The following is a 24,436-nucleotide window of genomic DNA, read 5'->3' on the forward strand; positions in this document are numbered from 1 at the left end:
AGATTATTTTCTACAGCTTAAAAATGAGGCTGCAGATTCATGAATAAATTGTTATGAAAGCTTTTTACTTTTGATACCAATCAGGATTGGCAGAAAAAAACCCCATCTTGCTGAATAGAGTCTGGCTTTACAAGCCATTTAATTTAATAATGAAAGTAGGATTCTGGACAAGACCGCTAAGCCACAGGATTTTACATACCCAAAAGATATGTCATCCTGTGAGAATCTAAACGAATTGTATAAAGGCAAGGTTGGGCTTGTGTGGAAACTGAAAATATCTTTAAAGAGTATACGTTCCTCTATGTACAATGTTTTCATTGTGGAATTGTGCAACTTGGTTTGTTCTTATGAATAAAAAAAGAAATTACCATTTTGTTTACAGTTTGAATGACATGTGGAGACAGCACATTAATAGTTAAAAATTGGGTACTGTCCACTCACCTTTCAACATTGTCACAGTAGATTGCATTTGCAAGTTTTATAACTATAATAATGTTGCATCTATCTGACCACAACTTAATGCCTGTACGAGTACCTTTGGACACTTGACAGCTACAAAAAATACTCGTCCTTCACATCCCAAATGTACTTGATGAAAAATTACTTTACTTTTTTCTTTCTGAATGAATACATTAAATTTTTTGTTCATTGCTCACATTTATAGGTGTTCCAATGAAGGGTGGAACAATGGAAGCTATCAAATTAATGATGTGTTATCACCTGGTAACATAGGAAAGGTGTAACATTTTTAATAGGAGAGACTAGATTAATGTCATTTCAGCCACCAGGAGCTGGGAATCAATTTCAATGCTAATCAGTGGCTTAAAGAATAGATTAGCAATGCAGTAACTGCCATTAACCTTTCAAGCACTGCCTCTATATGAAGCTTCCTGCAGAGGCATAAAAGCAGTATGTAGCTGTGGCACAACAAAGCAAATACAATACAAAAAGGTATTGAAGATTTTCTTAGTCTATTTTATGGCAAAACTATGCTCTAAACAAGTCTTGCTTAAAAAATAGAAAGGTCTTACCTTGTAGAAAATAAACCCAACTGAATAAAGGAAACCAACCTCCGCCCTGCCCCCCCCCCAAAAAAAAAAAAAACAAAACCAAAACAACCCAAGCCCAAATCGAGTACTTTTTAAATAAAATACTTGGGTTTGAGCTGGAGTTTCCTGAAAAATGAAGCACCATCCATGTGAGGTAAATATATGCAGGTAACACCAAGACAGTCACTATCCACAGCCAAAGTATGAATAAAGTATTGATTTCATTATTTCACTGTCAAACAGGTACATTACACTATCAACTTAACCCAAACTTAACAGGGACAAAAAGAAAATGTGACATGCCCATTCCCTGCTTTGGTATTACATTTGGCCTGGCACATGCACATTCCTATGCAAGGCTGTGATTTTACAATCTCTGAGATTCTCATCTCTCTTTTCCCCTCTTGGAGGCCTAGGCCTATGGAGGACGATTTTTAGCTCTTTTGTAGCATTTTATTATCTTTTACAGGAATTCCACTTCTAAAACAGAAAGAAAACTATGAAAAAATTTCCAGATTGGATATTTCTAGCATCTCCCACCTGCTAAGTCATCTTGAGTGAAAAGAATTCCAAAAAAACCCCTTTTTTCCTCATCAATCTCCCATTTTTAACCCTTTAATCCCAGCACCACCTGAACTAAAGTTGGGTTTTTTTTCAGATTCTATAATATTCTATAATATAGTATGAAGCTTGCATTCCAAAACATGATGTGTTTTTTACAACTTCATATTGAAATGGTGTACAAGAAAATGCATATGTGGCTTTTTAAAAGCTGCACATACAATGATAATTGAGAGAGATTGTAATACTTTTTACAAGTTTTCTCATCTCTTTTGAGATCCTGAAGTCAGTACTGACAAGTACCATGATCACAGTGTTCCCCTCAATAACCTCAGCAAGAAGGAATACCATATTATTTAACTCCATGACGGTCAATAAGAAATAATGTTCTCTTGCCTGAGACCACAAACTGCACTGGTCCTGGAAGAATTTGGTTTCTATTTGTAATGAACTCCAAGACTGATATACGAATGATATCTTAAACTTGACAGTACAATAAAAGGTAATTCATGAGGTATTTTTCTGTTATGCTCATTAAATATTGTTCCCTGAGAAGTTAAAATGTTATACTGGTAGCAACATTTTTACTCAACTATCATCCTATTTCTAATCCCCAAGGGTTAAAATTACAAAGATATTTTGCAACAACACACATTCTATGTGTAAGAAAGTTCTGTGACCTTGTAGAATAAAATAGAAACTAATTCCCCTTGTGAAAGAGTAAAGACCTTGGAAATCTAGACTTTAATTTTTACTATTCTCTTGTTCACTTTTTAATGTTCAGTCAGAATGGTGAGATGATGATACATGTTCTCCAAGCTTTCTAGTACTGGTATTCCATCATTTTGAAAGCATTGTTGATACAATCAATGATGATAAATGATTCATCTTACTTAATTAAGCTGAGGAAAAAAGTGAGATACTTCAAACAAAACTATTTTAAAAAGATTTAGCTCTTGGAATTTCCTAGCCTCCTTCATTTTTATATATGCTAGCATTTTTTTTTTCTTTCCCCATTAAGGTAGATATATCAATATTTCATGTCACAGATTAAGACAAAATTAAATTAATTTCTCAAGTGACGATTGTTTCCAACCACAGTTGATCTTTTTTTGGTTGGGATTTTTTTTGTGGTTCTTTTGTTTCTGTGATGTAACTGAGAAAATGTTATTTGGTTCATCTGTTTTATTGCTCCAACCAAATGGTTATCACAAATACCAACTTCAACAAGCAGTCTATATATTTGTTTGGGGAAGATTACAAGCCAGCACCATTAAACAACGAAACAAATGGTTAATGATGCCCTGGCAACTGGACTTAAGTTTATAAAACAAAGGTAGCACCCTTAGAAGACAAAGGATATGTTGTACAATTATATGAATTATTAATCTTTAAAAGATAGGAATAAAAATCAGTCATAAAAAACTATGTGACTTCTCTCAAAAAATAACTCTGTGAAAAAAGAGCCTAGAAATTGGGATGGAAAACAGTACTCTAAGCCACTGCTAAAATCTTTCCTATAATAATTTCCAATGTTAGAACAGGTTAGGTTTAGTCAAGAAATCTGTAAAACATTGAATTGTGAAAGAATAATAATGAAAAAGAGAGAGAAGAATAAACCCCAGACAAAAAAATTATGTACAATACCACTGCTCACTGGTCACTGACAGATGCAATGAACATCCCTTCCTGGCCAAATCTCCTAGTTTGTACACTGGGCATGCCATATTATGATATGGAATATCCCTTCAGATAGTATAGGTCAACTGTCCTGGCCATGTCCTCCCAGCTTCTTGTGCATCTCCTCACTGATATCATGTTGGGTGATGCTATTTATATTAAATGAGGTTCTCCCAGTGAATAGCAGATACTACAAAGAGTAGTTCCATGGATTTGAGACATCAGTACGAGTTGAAGCCATCTCTTAATGGATGGTATTTACCTTCTGAACAACCTTCATTGTTGCAATGCAATCCATTTCATTCCCTTTCCATGTTTATCAACAGAAAAGAATTAAGTTTAACATTAAAATTAAATTAAGAGACACTGGTATAAAAAATACTTGAATGTTCTGGAGAGGACTGAAAAGATGATGTAAGTGTTGGTGCATATCAAATGAAATATAACTTCCCTAAATGCCTCCATCTTCCTATCTCACTGTAAACTGCGTCTAGAAATTTAGAATTATGAGAAAGTATTTGACGAACTTAATTTAAAATCTGAAGCCTGAAGGGGATTGCTTTAAAGAGTCAGTGCCTGGCAATAGAGGAAGGATGATCTTGTTTTTATGGCACTAAGCTGGACTTTGAGGGGATTGTGTTTCATTTTGTCCTTACCATAAACTTCCCTGAAGAGTAACTGTCTTCATCTGAGCTTGTGGGGTCTTGGCTCACTTGAATGAAGTATGTGAAGTAATCAAAAACTAACCGTCAAAACCTAACAGTCCACAGGAAAAAGCAAAATATTCAGTACTCTTAAAAGACGTGGTTTACATCACATATTTCAATGCACTTCATCAAGTACATTCAAAGTCTGCCTAGACCACTTAGTGGCATTACTGCATTTTGGATTATATTCTAGGATATTGTTTTACCAGGAGCAGCATCAAAGGGAGGATCCTCACTGAAATTTCAGATCTAACTGCAAATAAAACAGGAAGGTATATTAATGCTGGCAAAACCAACTGAATTCTAAAACTCCATTAATATTAAAATGTGAGGTGCAAAATACAGATAAACACTTCATATACCAATGGCATGAGTGACTGAAAGTGAATGGCAGCTTGCAGCAGCTGAGTGCTCTGTCCCTGTTCACTTTTAAAGGTGAGTATCAGACAGTGAGATTTGTGCAATACTGAGTATGTACATTTTAAGTTTAATATTAGTTTTTAATAAGAACCTTGTAATAGTTCTACTAAACTAAGAGTAGAACACCAGAACATTTATATTCTGGTATTCTCCTATGGAGTGTTAGTAGTCTGTTCATGAGTCTGATCATTTTTATACTATTAATGCACTTTTAATCAAGAACATTGAAATTATTCTTGCAATTTCTATTGATGAAAACCAGTTTCTCAGAAAATACTCCACCATGAAAAATTGTGAACAATTGATTTTTAGCCCAACCTTTACAAACTTTTACAGTTTAACTCAATAGCTGCAGAAAGAAAAAACTATATTAAACATGCTGTCAATGATCCTGTTGTAATGTATAGTCAGCGTTGAACACTACTTATATTCTGCAAATATAGGCTTATCACTATCATATCCTGAACTTTTCTGAATATGAAATGGGAAAAATTGTTTCATATAAAAATTCTGTACTTCCTGATTCCCAGCTATACCTGTTACCCATTTCTTCCCTTTTTATTTATAAGAATAAATTTGTCTGGAAAGAGAAAAAAAAAAAAAAGCTACCATATGTTCAGATAATTCCTCAACTGGGGAAAGTTTTACAAAAGACTAAAAATATTCTGCTTCACCTTCACCTGATTGGAATGCTCTTTTCTCCCTATCCAGTTTGTTTCTTGAAACAAAATAACAAAATAACAAAAAAAACCAACAACAACAACAACAACAACAACAACAACAACAACAACAACAACAACAAAAAAAAAAAAAAAAAAAAAAAAAAAATTGTAATAATCTAAGTTGCCAGGGGGGAAAAAATGAAAAATTTAATTTTATATTAATTCAAATATGGGTACATGATCTTTGTATTTATGAATAGTGATTTTCATTTCAGTTAAAGAGACTTTTCTATAGAACAGACCACTTATTACTATAATTTTGTCACACTGATACTTGCTGAGGTTCTTCTAATAAAACCAACAGAATCACACATAGAGATCTTTTTAAGCTGTGACAAAAGCTTTTAATCAGTTCCTACCTCCATCAAAATCATCAGCTTGATTCTCGTATAAGTGACTGACATATCTCTAAGGAATTTTTTATTTCCCTCATCCTTTATGGTAGCTATTCATTATTTCTAGGAGACTGAAAAAACATTAACAATGACAGAAGAGCCATAAAAAGAACATTTTGTTCACTTCCAAAATATCCCTTACCTCTGGTAACCTTTCCTGCTTCTGAAAAGAGATTCCTTTCATGAGAGCTTATTTCAACAGTATTTTGGATCCTATTAGCATTCATAGTATTAGAAAAAAAGATCTTGTATGGTTTCAGAAGAAAGGATTTAACTCCTGACACTTTGATCCCACAGAAACTATGTCATAGGTTTTCAGTGAGAGATGTCAGAAAATCAAATTATTTAATTTTACTAGTGCAAAGTTTATAAAATTATTCTATTTTTTTCCCCTTTCCTTTTTCAAAAGGAAAAGCGTAGAATAAGGAAAGTATGAAGATAAGTCTTCATGTACACTGAACAATATGTAAAACTGCATTTACAAAACAGAAAGTTCACATGGCTCACAGCTTCTGCTCATGAGTGTCTGATCAAATTAGTGTTATGTCTCAGACAACTGCACTGTCTTGTATTCAGTAGGTGTGCCTGCTGTTTCTTACTCAGGGGATGAGGCTGATGGCTCTCCACAGCTGAAGTGAGGCAGTTATGGAAAGGGGTTAATATCCCAACATTGTAGCTGCAAATGGCAGTAAACTCGCCTTCACTTTTAAACCTTAGGAAAATATAGCATATTACGGATTTGTTCCACATTCAGGTCAAAGGTTTTAAAAATAAACATTAAGGGTAGCACCACTGTATTTGTTAACATAATAAAAGGATTCAAGATCTATCCACAGTAGATTAACAGGTAACTAATCTGTGGAACTGATAACAGTGCTCAGATAGGTTTTAATAAGATAGGACCAAATTAGATAGTTCCTGTAGTTCTGTTTCAGTGAACAGCCTCAGACATAACTGCAAGACATCACAGTTTTATAATAAAAAGTCTAGGTTATTTAGTATACCCTCTGTGTCTGCCTTTTAGATCATTGTCCACTCTCTAGTTTACAGTCGTTTGGAATGACTTCCATATGTTGCTGGCATATAAGATAACTAGGGCTTAGAGTTATTTAAATTATTAAATTCCATTCTGTCAAATTATCAGCCCTTACCATATTATCAAGTCATGCTGTCTTACTTAATAAACAAAATCTTTTCTTTCTAATACTTGATTTGTCCTAACCTCAGCCAAGTTATTCTGTTTTTCTTCCATAATCTACAGGAAGAAGTCATCACAGCCTCTGATTCAGTAAAATCTATCAATGGGCTGGTTTTGCATGGAAGGGATTTTTCCTAAGAAAAGCTGTGATTAAACCAACCAGTGACTACCTTTAAATATTGACAACCTGATTAACCTATTGGAGAGCTAGATACGCCTCTGTGGCCACACAGGTTCAAATCAGAAAGATGGTGGGAAAAGCTCTTTTCTTCCAACCTGGGAAGAGGTAAACCAGCCCCCGCTCCCTCCTTGCCGAGGGTCCAGGCCTCTTCCTGAGAAGCCTTTGGGCCCTATGCCTGTGTCGTGGTTTGAAAGCAACATGAGTGAGAGGCTCCAAGTCAGAAATATAATTTAATAAGAAGAAAGGAAAAAGGTAAAAAATAAAATAAAATAAAATAAAATAAAATAAATAAATGCAATAACACAAAGGACCACTAACAGAGTCAGAATACAACCTGAGCAGGATGGTGGAAGCAGTCCAGATGAGATCGTCTTCCTGAAGCAGTGATCCTGTAGAAAGGTCTTGTAGTTCTGGTCCTCTGGGAATCCAGTAGGTAAGGGCTGCTTGTACTGTCCCAAATCCCAGATTATATCCAGGTGAGAATGCTTGGCTCCTCCTCCTGGGTGGAGCATCTCACAATGGGATGATAAGTTGTGAAGTGGGTCCTTGATGGCCCATTAAACAGAGATAACTCCTGGAGGGAGTTACCTGTGAGTCATGGGCAAGGCGTTGATGGGCCATTAGCAGAAGACAGCCCAAAGGTCATTAGCAGAAGACACCCTTGGGAAAACACTAGCCCACCTGGCTTCAACAGTTCATGAAGATGGTGATAGAATAAATACTTTGTGTACATCCTACACTGCAACCCCGGACATATATAATAATATTACCATAATTATACTCCTATTATCATAATTATCATAAATATATGATATCATAATTATAGAGTCATGCTGTCTTCCTTAATAAACAAAATCTTTCCTTTCTAATAGTTGATATCTCCTAACCTCAGCCAAATGAGTTCTGTTTTTCTTCTATAATCTACAGGAAAAAGTCATCACACTTCTGATTCAGTAAAATCTGTCTTATATATGAGGATCCTTAAAAGCAATTTTCTAATGCTAAGCTGAGGTGTTAGATCTAATTTTTGTGTGCATTTTTTTCTCTAATGGTTAAAAAAGGAAAGAAGCATAGAAGTTTCTCATGTGTAGTACTGATACCAATGCATGTTAACATTTGCTTTTAAAATATATGCCCAGGCCAGATTCCATAGATAGTTTCCTCAAATCTAGAAGGTTTTATATAATGATCACAGGAGTATTATACTGACTTGGTAGACCAATTTTAACTTTTCACTACAGAATAAGAAATAGAGCATTCTTTTAAAAATATATACAAAATCTGCATTATTTTTTGCAAAAATTTTCAATTTCTTGGTTTTACAATTTATTTCATCCCATTTTCTTAATTCTCTTATAATTTAGTTTTAAAGAATACTAAGCAAACAAAAGTCAGGACTAATAATGATATTAAATAGTTGGAAATTTTTAAAAACCTCTTTTTTTCCTCTACTTGATCATTCAGACTTTGTTCTTGCTTTCTCAGATCCTCACACAGTTAAAATATACAGAAAGAAAACTGATCATTAAGAAGTAGATTAAGTTCAGAGAAAATTTATTTCACATACTTGGTGACTATGTTCATGTCACAAAGTAGACCACAGTTTTGAATTTCTAGTAGGCTGCAGAACAGAAATTTCTTTCTACGGTTGCCTCTATAATTTTCTCATAGTTTCAAAACTTACAGTCCCAATTTAATAGAAGTTGATATTTTTTATTAAGTTAAATACATATCCACTTGAGTCTACATGTATTTCCTCTCTGGCTGTAAGCATACAAGCATAAATCATTGTCTTGGGTTGCAATGCAAGATTTAACTAAAATTTTGTATTCTACTACTATCTGTTGAAACCAGTTGAGGAAATGGGTTTTTTTCTCTTCTATGACCCATTCTGCATGACTTTGGGGGTAGGGGGCAGGTGTCTTCTGTTAATGGGCCAGCTGTTAAAACCAGGTGGGGCAGTGTTCCTTATCTCTTCCATGACCCATCCTCCCTCCAGGAAGATATCTCCTGTTAATGGGCCATTAAGGCTCACTGCATGACTGATAAAATTACATCAGCCCACTGTGAGATGCTTCACCCAGTGGGAGAAGCCAAGCATTTCTACCGGTATAAAAACTGAGGTTCAGAACACCAGAACAGCCTGTTTCCATTGGATTCCCAGAGGAAGACCAGACCCATCTCATCACCACTGGACCTTCAGAAGGAAACTACACCCTTCTACCAGATCACCTCTGCTCCAACAGAACTACATCTGTCACTCCAGGAGGACTTAATTGGACTGCTACAAACACCCTGATCAATGGGGTGTCAGACTATATTCTGACTGTCAGTGTTTTTTTTACTTTTGTACTACTAAGTTTGTTTTTTTGTACTACTACTTTTCTATTTTTTAATATTCCTAGTAAAGAACTGTTATTCCTATTCCCATATCTTCGCCTGAAAGCCTCAAAATTTCAAAACTATTCAGAGAGAAGGAGTTTACATTTTCCATTCCAAGGGAAGCACCGGCTTTCCCTGGCAGACACCTGTCCTCCTAAACCAAGACAATCATTTTCTAAATAGATTTAGAAGAAATATTTTACAAGACAGCAACTACACTGTTGTGAGTTCTGGCAAGAAGATTGTCCTTTCAAAGAAAAATAATGCTCTGATTTATGAAAGTAATTCCTTTGGTTCACCTAGATGGTTATTTACTAGTTGTTATGATAGAAACTTTTTGGTTGTGTTTTTGTCTTGCATTAACAATGATAAATCTGTTTAGAATTGCTGCACTTAATCCAGTGAGTAAATTGCACCCATTCTGATGAGTAGCAATGAAGTGTCTACATTTGAATATCCCAAACATTCAAGTTTCATGTTAATATCTATGACATTCAAGTCCCTTCTGATAGTTCTGTAAGGAAGGTGGGTTTTGATTATATATTTACTGAATTAAACACAAAGCTTTGTGTTGGAGATCACATATTCAAAGAACTCCCCTAAAGTGTTATTTTAGCTAAGATGCATTTCAAGATTTTTAGTAGATTCAAATGGTTTTCCTCCATTTCTGAATGCTAATTGAAAATAATGAGAAATATATGTCAGCAAATATTTGAAGACGAAAGCAAATTCTCACTTTATAGCAGGATTATATTTTCCGAAAATGTATGTTCTATAGACTTTGTCTGAATTCTTTCTATTAATAAAAATGTTAGTATTAGTGTGTTAATTTGGGGGAATTTTTTTTTATTCTTCTTTTTTTTCTTCACTTAATAGGGATTGAGAATTTATATATTGAGGTACAACAAAATGAAAGGAATGAAACAAATTACTCTCTCTTCAGCACTCTGGGTTTATAGTATTCATATGGACAATGCATGTGGAAGACTTTCAGTTACAGTTTAGTTAGTATCCCTTTTCCACAGCCTAATTCCTGAACACAGTAGTCATCAGTAAAACTTGCAGTGTCATGCATTTTAGAAGTAATAAAAAATCTTCTGCGGTGCACTTTGAATTAATTTTTGACATACACCTACTACAGATTTACAATAATTTATCTTGGGTGCTGAATAAGCCTCCTATTTTTCACACCTCACCACACCACTATTGTGAGACTTAATTACAGTGCTGTCTCTTTTCCATTTAAAAGTGTAAGAATTTATATTATAACTTTCATACTTAAACCAGTTAGCACTAAATAGTCATGTCAACCAAAACCAAGTTTCACTGAAGCTGAAAAAATTAATTTTTGTTGCTGTTAAGTCCAATCTCCTGCTGGTTTCCCTTTCCCCCAGGAAGGATATGTTACTATAACTTAACAATCAAATTATTGCTAAAACATGCAGTTCTGAGGATTGAGTATTTTTGTATTTTTGGCCAATTAATAAACAGTACCTTCAGCTTGAAAATACATTCTGAACAGTTTGGTGTAAGCTGACTGGTATTTAGGAATTTTTCAGCAAGAAATCAAATGGTTTCCTTACAATGTGAAAATGTTTTATGATATTTTTATTAAATTGTGAATTCATACCAATTTTGATTCACAGTAATTTTAATGTGATGTACTCAAATCAAATGGGTGCCTACTCAAAAAGGTTCTATATTTAAGAACTACATGTCAACCATAATGATTTCTGTTTCATTCCTTCAGAGAATATCAAGTTCGTGAATTCCAGCACCCACAGGGGTCCCTCAAGACACCATGATTTAGAATGTATCTCTTCATTTTAATTAATTACAGAAAAAATTCTGCAGGAAAGCAGATCAAAACAACATTCTTATCAGCTCCAAAAAATCTGTTCTTAGTGTAATAAACCCACACATTTTTAAAGGCAAATTATATAACTTTTAGGTAACATTTTCACAGCACTTGTGATTTTTGTGTTAATTTTTTCCATCATAGAATATTCAACAATTTAATTAAAATATACCCAGTTGTAAAAAAGTTGGTTTTTTTCCTGATTCTTCTGAGAGAAAAGGATTCCTGTGCATAAATATTTTCTTGATAATACTAAAGATTACATCATCTGAGTTTCTGATACACATCACAGTCCAAGACATTTTCCCCTGCCACTCCTGTCACAATCCCGTGCTACATACCAAAGCTATTACCTCCAAGGGATCAGCAAAGGAGGTTACAGATACTGAGATAGAAGCCCCTTTAACTACTCTAGTCAAACCAGTAAGCACCAAATATGCTGATTGTTTCATACCTATTTGGCACTTTCATTCTAGAGAAATCTGGACTCTTCTTAGTAAATTTTGCTGTATGGAGTTCAGTTGTATGAATTAAGGGAAACATGCACAGAAACTTGCCTGGAAAAGCACGGGCAGACTGCATTTGCATAATTTAACCTTTAAAACAGACCTTAGCGACATTAAACATGATTTCATTTTCCAAACTCTATTTCCAGTTCAGTCAACAACCTCAGACTTACAATATCTCAACATCCTGGCCAGAGGATTTCAAAATGGACAGAAGGAATATTGCATGTCATTTAAGGTGAACCTCCTACTGTCTGTATGAGGATACTTCAAGTGACAAAGGTAACAGTGACAGGAAGTATAACTGTACACTCTGACCTGCCACCAGACCCCCTGTGCAGCCAGCACACAGCCGAAATACCAGTACTGTTCAAACCCATCCAAAACCTACAAGTGCTCCACACAGGATGTTTTTTTCTTCTGTTTTAGCACAATATAATCCAATGGAGTCTCTCATCAATGGTAAGGTTTAAGTTAGGCCACCTTCCTTTGCTTTCCACCCCACTGCAGATGATGTTAGAGATGATCTCTGTATTTTAAGAAGTTAGGAAAAGGAAGATTTATATAAATAAAAAGCCTGAAGTGTTTCCTTACAGTGTGAAGTGCATGTTTAAAGTAGCATTGGAGACAAACACTTCTATCTGAAGTGCTCTGACATTACAACTGTTAGAGCAATGAATTAGTCTTTTCAATTGCATCTGCCAAGTTTAACTGACTTAATACTCACACTGTGTTTTAAGTCTCAGGAAATCTTTGATTGTAGATGAAGAATGCTAACAACAATAACAATATGAAAAATGGACCAATAAACATTTTAACACTTCAACAGCTCGGAAGGTTTTAATTTTTCTGTAAAATGTGGTTTACAAATAGAAAGAAGGCATGTGGTATGTTCTAAATGGTTTTATTTGTGTTTCTAAATATAGAGAGAATTTTTTTAAGGTTGGCATATCAGAAAGAGAGAATCCAGCTTGGCACTTCCAGATGCCTGACTATGCATGTTTGCAAATGTGCAGTTGTCTCTTGCCTTTCAACTAGATTTGAAGTTCACAGAGTAGTTGGTCTTGGTGATCATAAATATTAATTCAGTGAAGAAGACAGAAGGTTTATTTTATTTTCTCTTGTTTCCTGTCCTAAACATGAACACAGCAACTACACAAAACACAATGAGGCATACATCACAATATGATTCCAAGCGGACCCATTCACTGATGGATGTGAGAGCAATAAAAGCTACCAATTCAAAAAAAAAAAAAAAAAAAAAAAAAAAAAAAAAAAAAAAAAAAAAGAAAGAAAGAAAAGAAAAACTGTTTTAAAATATACAAATGTTTCACATAGAAACATGCTGCTATTTTATACTATATCTGTGTTAGATCATTATATATTCCATACTGAAAACTGAGGTTGCAGTCTCTAATGTGTTAATCTGTTTTCCTGGATATTCACTGAACTTAGCTGGCTAAGTAATAAGTAGTTTAAAAGCCTGATACCTTTTGTTAAAGAAAAAACTGTGCTTATAAAAAATTCTGAATAAGTTCCTCCTTGATTTTCTTAATTTTCTTTTTAAAATATAAATTACTAACTCAACTATAATGTGTGTTTGACAGAAATAATTTGAAAGTAATTATACAGAGCCAAGCATTTAAACTCATGGGTAATTTGAATGCAGCTTCTTTCACCCTTTATAATTATGTACTTCTGGTGTTGTGCTATTGAATGAACATTACCCTTTAAAAAATGCAGAGACAGATGTAAGTGTTCAAAATTCACTCTGCAGTATAAGACTTCAAGATATGGTACAGTAAAAGAATGTAGAACAAAGAAAGCCTTTCTGTGAGGTACAGATGTATTTCCAGCAGGGACTTATAACTCTCAAAACAGGTATGAGAGACTTTATTCCTGTTATAAAAACAAATTCACTACTTTGAAAAAGGAGCTGTACAGATTGTGTGTCTACAGACAGAGACCAGCTATCTATCTATATTTATCTAAGACAAATAATCTTATTTTGTCTGATTTTGATTTTGCCTCTGATTGTTCATCAGTACATTGAGTGAGATGCTTAGTACTTTAATGGATTTTAAACCTATATTAAACATATATTTAAGTCTATTTTAAGCATATATTGTTTAAAATGCAGATATGTTTTACAGTCAGTAGAATTGTTTTGGACTTAATTAAATGAGAACACAATTTTATAGTAATAGCTCTTCTTCAGTGTGTTTGAATTCTAATTGATAAAGGTCACGTCTCCTCCCTGACCTTGTTAAGCAGGACAACATAACATTCTCTGGTACAGTTCATTTTTCAGTGATCCTCCACTGAAGTAATGGAAAAATCATAAATACCAACATTTCAAAAATGACATGACTACTGACCTTTAGCTCCACAAAATATTGGAAGCTAGAGTGTGATTTCCTCATTACTAGTCCGTAGTGCTGACACAGTAGAGGCTACATATAATTTTTGATTTAATTCTGAAGAGGGTGTGATTTTTTTTCAAGTGTTGACAAGAAATTTGATACACCCAGAGGCAAGTGTTTTACAGAAATTAAGTAGTCAATGAAGAAAAGAAATATAAGTGTGGCCAACAAATGGAGAATGCTTCATAATTTATGAAACTACATTTCAGTAGAAGGAGCAAGATAGAAGCATCATACTGGAAATAGGAAAATCTGGAAAGCTGTCTCCTGCAGTTAGAAAGAAGACACATGTTGACAGCACATGGTGTTGGACTACCAGTTTTAGGTGACCCCAAAGGGGCTGGACCAGTTTACCTCCAAAAGTCCCTTCCTACCTCACCCATTCTCTGATTCTGTGATTCTGTTTTACTGTATTAGGAATTCCACTCAAGACCTTTAGTCTAGATACACAGGAAGAAAGATGGTCCTGATCAAGCTGAAGATTAAGATGCAGCAACAAACACGGTGCAAACTTGGAAACTCTCAAAGCATTGCCCATTTGAAGATTTACACACAGGGGTTTGGTTTAGTGTGCCCAGTCCCTCTAATCTCCAGCATTGTGGAAGCCAGAAACAAAAAAGAAAAACAAACAAACAAATCCCCAGACTTTGATGGGTGGGGGGTGGGGTGGTTCTCAGACAACTGACAGATACAGAATTATAAAAAAAAAAAAGCAAAGAAGTTTTTAGAAAAACTTACTTAAAATAAAAAAATGGAACAAACAAAACAAAACAAAAAACCCACAACAAAATCCAAGAACAAACCACTTCTGTAGTGGTGTGTTTTTAATTTTATTAGTTCCATGTATGCAGTTGTTCCATGCTTTCATGCTGTTTGTATAAGTTATAATGGCTTGTTCCTTGTACCCCCATTTTTACCCCTTCATGGTTTACTCCGGTTGCTGTTATCTGTCAGTCACCTGTTGTGTAACCCCCGGGTCCTGCCAGTCACTTCGGGGCCTCTCCCTGTGTCTAGAAAGTTCCAGGGAGAACATTGAGTGATTGGGCAGGTCCTTGTTATTCCCTCCTTTGCCTTCTTGATTTGTTCTGCTGTCTGTCCTTTATGTACAGATTCACTCCTTCCATTCCCCTGGTTGGTCCCACACTGTGCCCTTCCCCTTGCTCCTCCCCTGCATTTAAGATGCTGCACAGAGATGATCTGTGCTCTGATGGGCAGACTCTGTGGTGGTGAGGTGGTTCCTCGTGGACCTCAATAAACCCCAGGTGCTGTTCACCCGTCAGAGTCCTTCCTTCTTTCCTCGTCATCGCTCGCGCTGCAGTCGCTGCAAAGACCCCACAGGATGGGGAAGGTGTCCCTGGATACCGGACCACACCTCTCACTGCGGCCGGGGTCAGGGCTGGCCAGGCAAAGCGGGACAAGGGTCCCGAGACACTGCGACCACCGCATTCTACCAATTTAAAATGTAGAATTAACCAGAAATCAAGTGATTTGCTGATGATTCCTATGTCAGTGAAGATATGCAGAACAGATTGTCAAACACCTACTGTAACTTTTTTTTCAAAGAAGAAATACTGTTGTTTCCCAGGAGTTTGTTATTTTTAGTGACTTTATTTTCTTTTTTGACACTGCATTTTGAATTGTACTTAGGAGATGGAGTAACTGCTACACTGAAGGCCTACAAGAGGAGCATACAGTGCTGATAGATCTGTTATATCTTTTGGCTTCTACTGAAAAACATAACAGGCAATCTCCCAGTTCAGTTCACTCTGTAGGCTCCCAAGTACACTAAACATCTATTTACTTCACCATCATTTTGTCTTTGATCTCATTTAAGACAGTGGTAAAGTCTTACTCAGTGATATGTTCTGAAAATGAGTATTAGGCAAATATAAAATATTTAATTCTGCTGTCAATCAATTTTTAAGTTGTTTTTTGAGGTTTATAAAAATGTTATGTTATGAACAACTACATCCTAGTACTTGTTTAACACACAGCTCTCAAAACTTTGGGGAAATAATGGATCAGCATTCATTTATTGGTCTGTGGTAGCCTTGGCAGACTGTGGCATAACTGTACTGGTAAAAGCATTAAACACCAGAACATTATCATTATCATTTAAGATAGAATCAAAGATTTTTGTAGAATTATTTAGATTGGAAAAGATATTTAAGATCACGGAGCCCACTAGTAAACCTAAGATTGTCTAGTTCATCACTCATGCCACTAAGTGTCGCCCCGGATTTTCTTGCTTTCAAGTGTTTGAACCTTTGCAGCCTGATTCTCACACTGCTTCATGTAAACAATGTGTATTCTTAGAATTTATCTGTATGTTTTGCATAGTTGTTCTCTGAGAGAGAATTTGACTGATGGTCATAGTCAACAATGGAGTCAGGAGGTTGTAACCTCCTTGAGCAAATCTGGGCCCTCTGTAAAAAGTGTATATAAGTAGAATTGGAGTCAGATAATAAAAGAGCCCTCCATGTTTGACCCTGCTGCTGCCTGCTGTCCTCTGAGCGGGTCCACACCCACATTGCGACTTGTTACCCCTCTAAGTGAAGGGGTAACAACTAAGTGCTTCATTTACCTCCAGGGATGCTGATTCCTCCACGTCCCTGGTGTCCTCGTTTAGGACATATTTTGGGAGGAGACCTCCAAAAGGGGTCCCTCTAGAAAGCAGGTTCTAGCAGACCTTCCCCCAACTGCTTTGGGAAAAGATTTCCTTCGATAAAAGTGGAAAAAACTGTTTAACAAGCAAAGTAAAGCATGAAAAACAAGGAAGTATGAAAAATGAATAATATTTAACAATAGAACTTCTTGCTGAAGAGATGGCAAATTCAGAAAGTCCTTGTAGTGGGGGGTAGCTCAGCTCACTCTGTCTCTTATCAGTCTCTCTGGTGCTGGAATGCAGTGTCCCAGGCCCTGGTGGGCCACAGGCATTAGCTACCGGTGCTCTTCTGGGTTTTCAGTCCAGAGCAGGTTTGAACAGTTCCAAGAAGAAAAACCACACCCCAGGTAACTTCTCTGCCTCAGCTAGCTAAAAACCAACTAAAAGCAAAGGAGAGCTCTCTCTCACTGTCAGTCTGTGCTGCAGACAACACAGTACAGGAAAAGGAATGTGGGGGAGCAAGTGCACTTTCTGAAAACAAACTCCCTTCACTCTCCAAACCAGTCTTAAAGGTGCAGAACTTAATATCCAGCATAAACAGAACAGACACAAGCATCACAAAGTCACCCAGGACACCTGGTCAGTCTATTCCAGTGCTTGATAACTCTTTTGGTGAAGAATTTTTCCTCATATTCAATTTAAACCTCCCCTCGGACAATTTGAGCTATCTCCTCTTGTCCTATAATTTATTACTTGTGAAAGGAGACAAACCCCACCTGGCAACAACCTCCTTTAAAGTAGTTGTAGAGTGTTCCTTCAACTCCTTGTAAGACTTATGCTCCAGATGCTTCACCAGCTTTGTTGTCCTTCACTGGACTCTCTCCATCAACTCAAAGTCTTTCTTAAAGTGAGAGGACAAAAACTGAATACAGGAGTTGAGGTGCTGCCTAACCAGTGCTGATTACAGGGGAAAAATCACTTCCCTAGTCCTGCTAGCCACACTGTTCTGATGCAGGTCCAGATCTCACTGACTTCTGGACACCTTCTGGCTCGTGTTCAGTTACATTTGTATATGACACAGTGACAGTCTTTGCATATTTGTTCAACTCTTGTACAGAAAGCTAGCACATATGGATCACATAGAAACTGGATCTGCCTTTCTTAAACTGGTAGTTTGTGATCATGAACAATCTACTGTAAGTAGATTACCAGTTTGTGATCAAATTACCAGTGTGTGATCAAGTTCTGACTTCTTTTGTACAAGAGTATTAATGATAATTTCAGAAGTTTTCTAAGAGCTACTCTCAACTCTATTAGTGGTGATTTTTTCCTTCTTGTGTGAAATGATCCCTTATCAGTTCAGCAAGGGCTGTACATTCTGCTTGCAGAGACAACTTTATGCTGTATGAGCAGCTTTAACACACAGCCAATGCATCTCTGTCTCAGATACCATGCTGTCTTTTCCCTTCACTTAGCAGGAAATCAAACTGGACAGAATGCAATGTTCCCTTCTGTCTTCAGCATTTTACCACATTTGAGGAGTTACGGATTTTTTCCACTAGGAGGAAAAAGTAAATGGTGTTTCTTTGATTCAATCCTGTTTACAAAGATGGCACAAAATGCTACTTCCCTAAACAAAATGGAAAGCAGAAGAGAAACAGCAGAGATGTCTTTGTGCCAAAGTGTTTTTCAGAGCACTTAGTCCACATGTTCTTTCAGATGTAGCCATTCCCTGAGCTAATGGTGCTCATGGTTTGTTTCACTGCTTCTCTTCTTTAACAATGTGCATCTTTTTTTCTTCCCCTTTGCATGAAATAAGAAAAACGCACAAATCAGCACCCAATGAGATTCTTTCTACCAGCATTTTTGTTTTTCAAAAAGTAATGTAGTTTAATTATATGGAATTTAATATGGATTGAAAAAAATTTGGATCCTTCAATTTTTTTTTCTCCAATCTGTTATGAATTCTTCTTTAGTAATGAAATTTTCTTTCACCCATAGGTAAGCTTTTATGAATATGACATTTTGGAACTTTTTAAAAGAAACTACACCTTTACAAAAATTTAGTTGCAATTACATTTATTTTCAAATTACAATCTAATTAAAGTCACATAATCTTGTACTACTGACAGTTTTAGTTATGTTCCTTTTCAATAGAAATATAATTTCACAGCTTATGACTACTAAATTTACAGTAATTTTTAGACTGCAGCTACAAAAACCTCAATTCAATTGGTATGTAAATTAATTAGGAGGATTAATGTGTGACTTTATGCCACCAGACATACAATATGACCTTATACTTTGCCATTATTGACCTTAGAATTTGCAAATAAAAAGATGCTAATGTAATGATCATGTTGCCAAAATAACACTGAGTAAAATGAAAGCGTATTTCAGATTTCAATATTTTTTTAACTTTTCAGGAAAAATGCTGTTCTATAAAAGAATACTGTATGTCTTTTACTAAGATTTTTACCAGTCTTTAAGAAAGGTTAACTTTTTTAACCTCCTTTGGACTGACTCCAACAGGCCAAATATTTCAGGCCATTTTTTCTCATCTGACAAGAGAATGTTGTGGGACATAGTGTCAGAAGACCAGGAGAGGTCAAAGTATAGACCCTTTAGCCCTCTGCTTTATCCATATAGCCAGTCTTGGTGAAAAAACTGTCAGTTCATCTCATCCAACATAATTTGCCATTGTTAAATCTATGTTGAGTATTCCCAATTACTTACTTGCCTGGACATATATTCCAAAGTGACATGCTCTCCTCCAAGGAGAAAGAAAAGCTTGGCCAACCCACAGTTATTCAGGCTCTCCTTCTATCATGTCTTAATGAAAGGCACTAAAAAACTTAATGGAGCTTTTTCCCGATCACGGATCCCTCCTCCAGCTGTCACCCTTTTTCACTGAAGACATACAGGCACCTTAGGATCACAATCCACCAACCCTTTCAGCACTTTCATGCTGAAATAGCTGATGAAATGCTCCTGCTGTTCAAGCTGATGAATTTAAATATATGCAGTTTCTCTAGGTACTTCTAAGGTGTTGCTCCCAGTTGATAGCTGTCTCACTCCTCAGACTATGCTGTTACTCACAGTGTGAAAACAGGCAATGCCTAGGAAGATGAAGACATAAAGACATTGAGTTCTTTAGCTTCCCCATGCCATCTCTCACTGGTTAGTTCCCCTACCCATCAGCAAACCCACCTTTTCCCTGAATTTCTTTTTGCAATTAGTTTAACTGCAAGAAATTTTTTCTTATCTCTAATGTTCCTTCCTGAGTTTATCTCCAGCTGGACTCTGTTCTTGAATTTTTCCCTAAGTATCTGAGAAATGCTAGACCACTCTACTGTTGTCTGTCATTTCCATCTCTTATACACTGCTTTTTTGCATCTTAGTTCGAAAGTTATTAATATATGTGCAAAAAGTAGGTCATACTCAGGATGAATAAGTGTTAGACTAGGACAAAAACTTACCGAGTTTGAAGTTCCAAGGATGTGAATATTCTGGTGAGATATAAATTCTGAACTACAGAGGAGATATTTTGAAAAGGAAGAATGTTACAGATACATCAATGTTTTTTACAGCCCTATCTATATGTCAGCTTTTAATTAACACAACAACAAAACAAACCAACCAACCAACTAAACACAGAAAAAACCCAAATGACTGTCTACAGAAAGATGTGGTCATAATGGAAACTCTGCATGCAGATAACTTAAAAAACCCAGGTTAAGCTAGTATATCTTCATCAACATGTTACTTGAACATAATACTAGGTTTTGATACCATTATTTTAACCTTATTCCATGTAGTTGAAAAGCATTTCAGACTCCTAGACTAAGGTGGGGAGCAGTAGTTGTTGTAAACAAGTTGTTGCACGTCAATTCATGCAGGGGAAAGGTGCCAACAGAAAAGTGGCAAGATCTGTTTCAAGATGTTATAGAGGACCATAACTCAATATATGTCTTCATTCTGTACCTGTATCCCAGGGTACAGAGGGGACAAAACTTTTACTTTTTGCCTGTGACTTCTCTTGCATTAGTGTGCCATTCTGTATAGGCTGTATTATATCTGTTGGCAAAACATAAAGAAAAGATTACCACACCACACAACTGAAAAAGCTGGCAGAGCACATGCTACTAGAGCTGACAGAACAGTAGCAGGAGGTCCTGGAGAAAGAAACTTGATCTTGAGCCAGGTTGTACTTTACCCAGTTTACCCAGATCATTTGCAAATTTTTTGAAGAAAAAATGCACCCTTGAAGAAAAGAATTCTTTAAAAAATCATATTAATCGGCCATTGATGTAATAGCTTGCAGGCTGGCTGTCTTTACAGAGAAAAGAACTAAAGTAGGGAAAGGATGTGAGGATGGCTCTGGAAAGAACTTGCTATCAGGTAAAATCAAGGCCACTGAATAAAGTAAAATGAATCATTTCCCATGACTGAAAACTGTTTCAATGATGCTTTTTCTCTCCTCTCCTCTCTCCTCTCCTCTCCTCTCCTCAAAGCAAAATGTGGGCTAGTAAAATTAACCTATTAATCATTATGTAATGACTTATATTTCCTTTAAATTTAAAAGAAAAGTAAGTTTTACTTTTTTTTTTTTAATTTTCTCTCAAAATGCCTAATTTAGAGAATTAAATTTCAAAAAGAGACTATATTACTGGGGAAAAAAGCAAAAATGAAACAAAATAAAAGCAAATTAAAAAAAAAATCCAAGAAACCCCCCTTATATTTCATACCTAGAGACCAAAATTAGTTCTGATAAACTTATTTTGTGCCACCAAATATTTAAAAAAACAAACCCCTTTCAGAGGTCTATTTTTTATCCTCTGCTGAGTGGTCTTACACTAGAAGCACTCTACTTTTGTAAGGGTTCAATTCCCCTGAATTGAAGGTATGCAGTGAACACCAGTTTTTCAAACAATGACATGAGTAATTCTATATATAAACAATTTTAATGAACTACTCACCTGTTACCAAACAAATGCTGCACAGAATAACAATATCCTTCATGCCCAGTTCACCCCATCACTTTGGTCTTTCTGAAACAGGGAGGCTTTTGCTTGTGGTGTGAAGAATCTATTTGCTTCCTTTAGGTAAGCTGCTTGTTTTTCATTCTCTCTCTTCTGTGACCCTTGGGGGTGGAGTCTGGACAGATTGACTGAGTAGTGAAAATTAGCACATAATATTGAGGATCTTATATGTATTATGTGTTTGTGTCTATTTTACCTTTCTCTTTGAAAGTCCACAGTCTAGATTTGCCAAAAGTATTTCTGCTTTTTGTCAGTCTTATACAGATTTTGATGATGAATTCTGATTAATAAAATGGTAGCTAATTAAACTTCTGTGACTTCATATAATTTATGTAATTCCAAGGCTGCACAGGGCTGTTATCATAATATTCTTCTGTGAAAATCCATAGCAGAATAATAAAATTTTTAGTTCTGGTCTGAGAATATCTTTGTTGGTAGAAAGAAGCATAATCTTTTTTAATTATGAAAAAACTTGTTTAATCTCTTGCTTGATTAATCTGTCCAATGCCTAAGTGACATTGTTATTTAATAAGTGTTCTAGTTTTGCTAAGATCTACCCTTTAGAAATTTCTGGAAGGAGAATTGGATGAACAACTCCTTTATTTCTGACTCACTAATTTAATTAAATTACAGTCTTCTTAATTAGTTATATCTCTTTTGTATCTCCTATGGCCTTGCCCAGGTGGCAAAATCTGCAGTACTTAGAAATATTAACACTGAAATTGACATAAAACACTAGCTTGTAGAGTTCCACATTATGTTTTCATGCTACTAGACAAAGATTTTTCTCTCAGTTGTTGGTGTCAGCAAAACATGGGAAATCAGTAATGCAAGATATTAGAAAGACATATCTAAAACTCTGTATGTCTATTCCTTTGTGACTCTTCAAATGACTCACAGTAGAGTTCTTTTAGAGGTAGAATGTGTCAGATTTACATGTCAGATCCAGTTCTATATGTAACTATCTTGTACAGCCCACTGGAGAATGGGGAAGAAACTTTCTCATACCAACCATTCCTGTTTGGGAGTAGTGTTAATAGATTTTTGCTGATGAAAGTATACAAATTATATTATAAATGGAAAGAAAAATTTGTAGCAGTTCAGCTCCTTTTTACATCACCCCAGGTACAAATTCTTGCTAATCAGAGCAGCTCTCAGCTGCATTTTTTCAACATTATCTGAACTGCATGAAGTCCAAAATCAAAATATATTGAAAACCAACAGCTGGGCTTTATTGCTGAGGTAGATTTCCCCAGAGTTTTAATAGTACAAACAAATTATTTTTAGTGGTATATTATAGCCTAATTAGTTTAGCACACTCAAAGTGGGCTTTTGTGGATGCCTCTCTCAGGTTTCCTCTCTATAAGACATCATTCAGTGTAATAGTATTCTCCTAAGACTCATGTTCCTTCCTTTCGGCTGAAATCTCCAGAGCTTTGCTCAGTTTGGCCTTGCAGAATACCAGGCAGGATTAAAATCCTCCTGCCTATGTGAAAAATCAAGTATATAATATGAGATGCCAGCCACTGAATGTTACAGCTATTCCCTACTCCCCTTCCCCTCCCCATATACCAATTTTAATTGTTAGTGGAGGAAGAAATGGAAGTGTAAAGTCCTTGTGAGAAACACAAGGAGTAGTATCTAAACACCTTGGCTAATTCCAATGATAACCTACAAATACAAGCTTTTAAACTATGCTTACTGTTCTAGCAGTTGATCTTCCAGTCTCTGATAAATGGTAGCTCACTTCAGTGAAAATAAACACAATATATGATATTGATTTTACCATGGCTCATAGAAAGGTCTGTTGCATAGGTGGAATATTGTGGAATTGCGATATGAAAAAGTGACTACTGGGCAGGAACATTGAATCTCCTCGGTTTTCTCCCACTTTATCTCTGCTTCATAGGAGTATGCAATCCCCTAGAAACAATATATATGTACCACATAATATTTTTTGCAGTCAGGCAAAAAAAAAGTTGAATCATCTTTACACACAGTCATAAATATGTTTAGCTTATAGAATTTCCTGATGTTCCTAGAGCTCCTTGTATATGTCAATTTAACCATCAGCCTAAATATTTCCGTATTCAAGGCTTGAATTTCCATGACACTTGAACATCTTATTTGGAAATGCATTTCAAAAACTTGCATTTCAGAGCTGTCTTCAGTATCTTAGTATAATATAGATGTGGATGCATGCCCTGGTATGATTTCACAGCTTTGGTAAATAAAAGTTTTGTCATATAGATATAGGTATATGCCTAGCTTGGTCTAGCTCTGGGAGGAACTGCAGAAAATGAAGACTGGGTAGTTACTTGCCCTTATTTTCTATCACTACTATTATTCTTTTTCTTCTTAAACATATATTGCAAGGATGAAGCAGTATAATAATAAACTAGAAATGGTCAGAGCTAAGGAGCAGTGAGCTTAACTGACATGCTTTATAGCAACTGTTGAATAAATCAACAAAACTCTTGCTAAACCTTCATTTGCTTTTGCTCCCAATAGAAAGTGTGTAGTTATGGGTGACATTTCTAAAACAAAATTACTCTACTAACAGTAATTTCCCGTTGATAGCAGTAGGGAGTCCGCTTGTATACACAGGACTTTATAATGCCAAAGTCTTGCAAAACACTACCTGAAGCACATTATCTTCCCCAGCTCAGAGCAAGCATAAAATAATTTGTGGTTTACAGTTCTTGAT

The sequence above is a fragment of the Zosterops lateralis genome, assembly GCF_965231275.1.
Source record: "Zosterops lateralis genome assembly, chromosome: 4".
In the NCBI taxonomy this organism is placed as follows: domain Eukaryota; kingdom Metazoa; phylum Chordata; class Aves; order Passeriformes; family Zosteropidae; genus Zosterops; species Zosterops lateralis.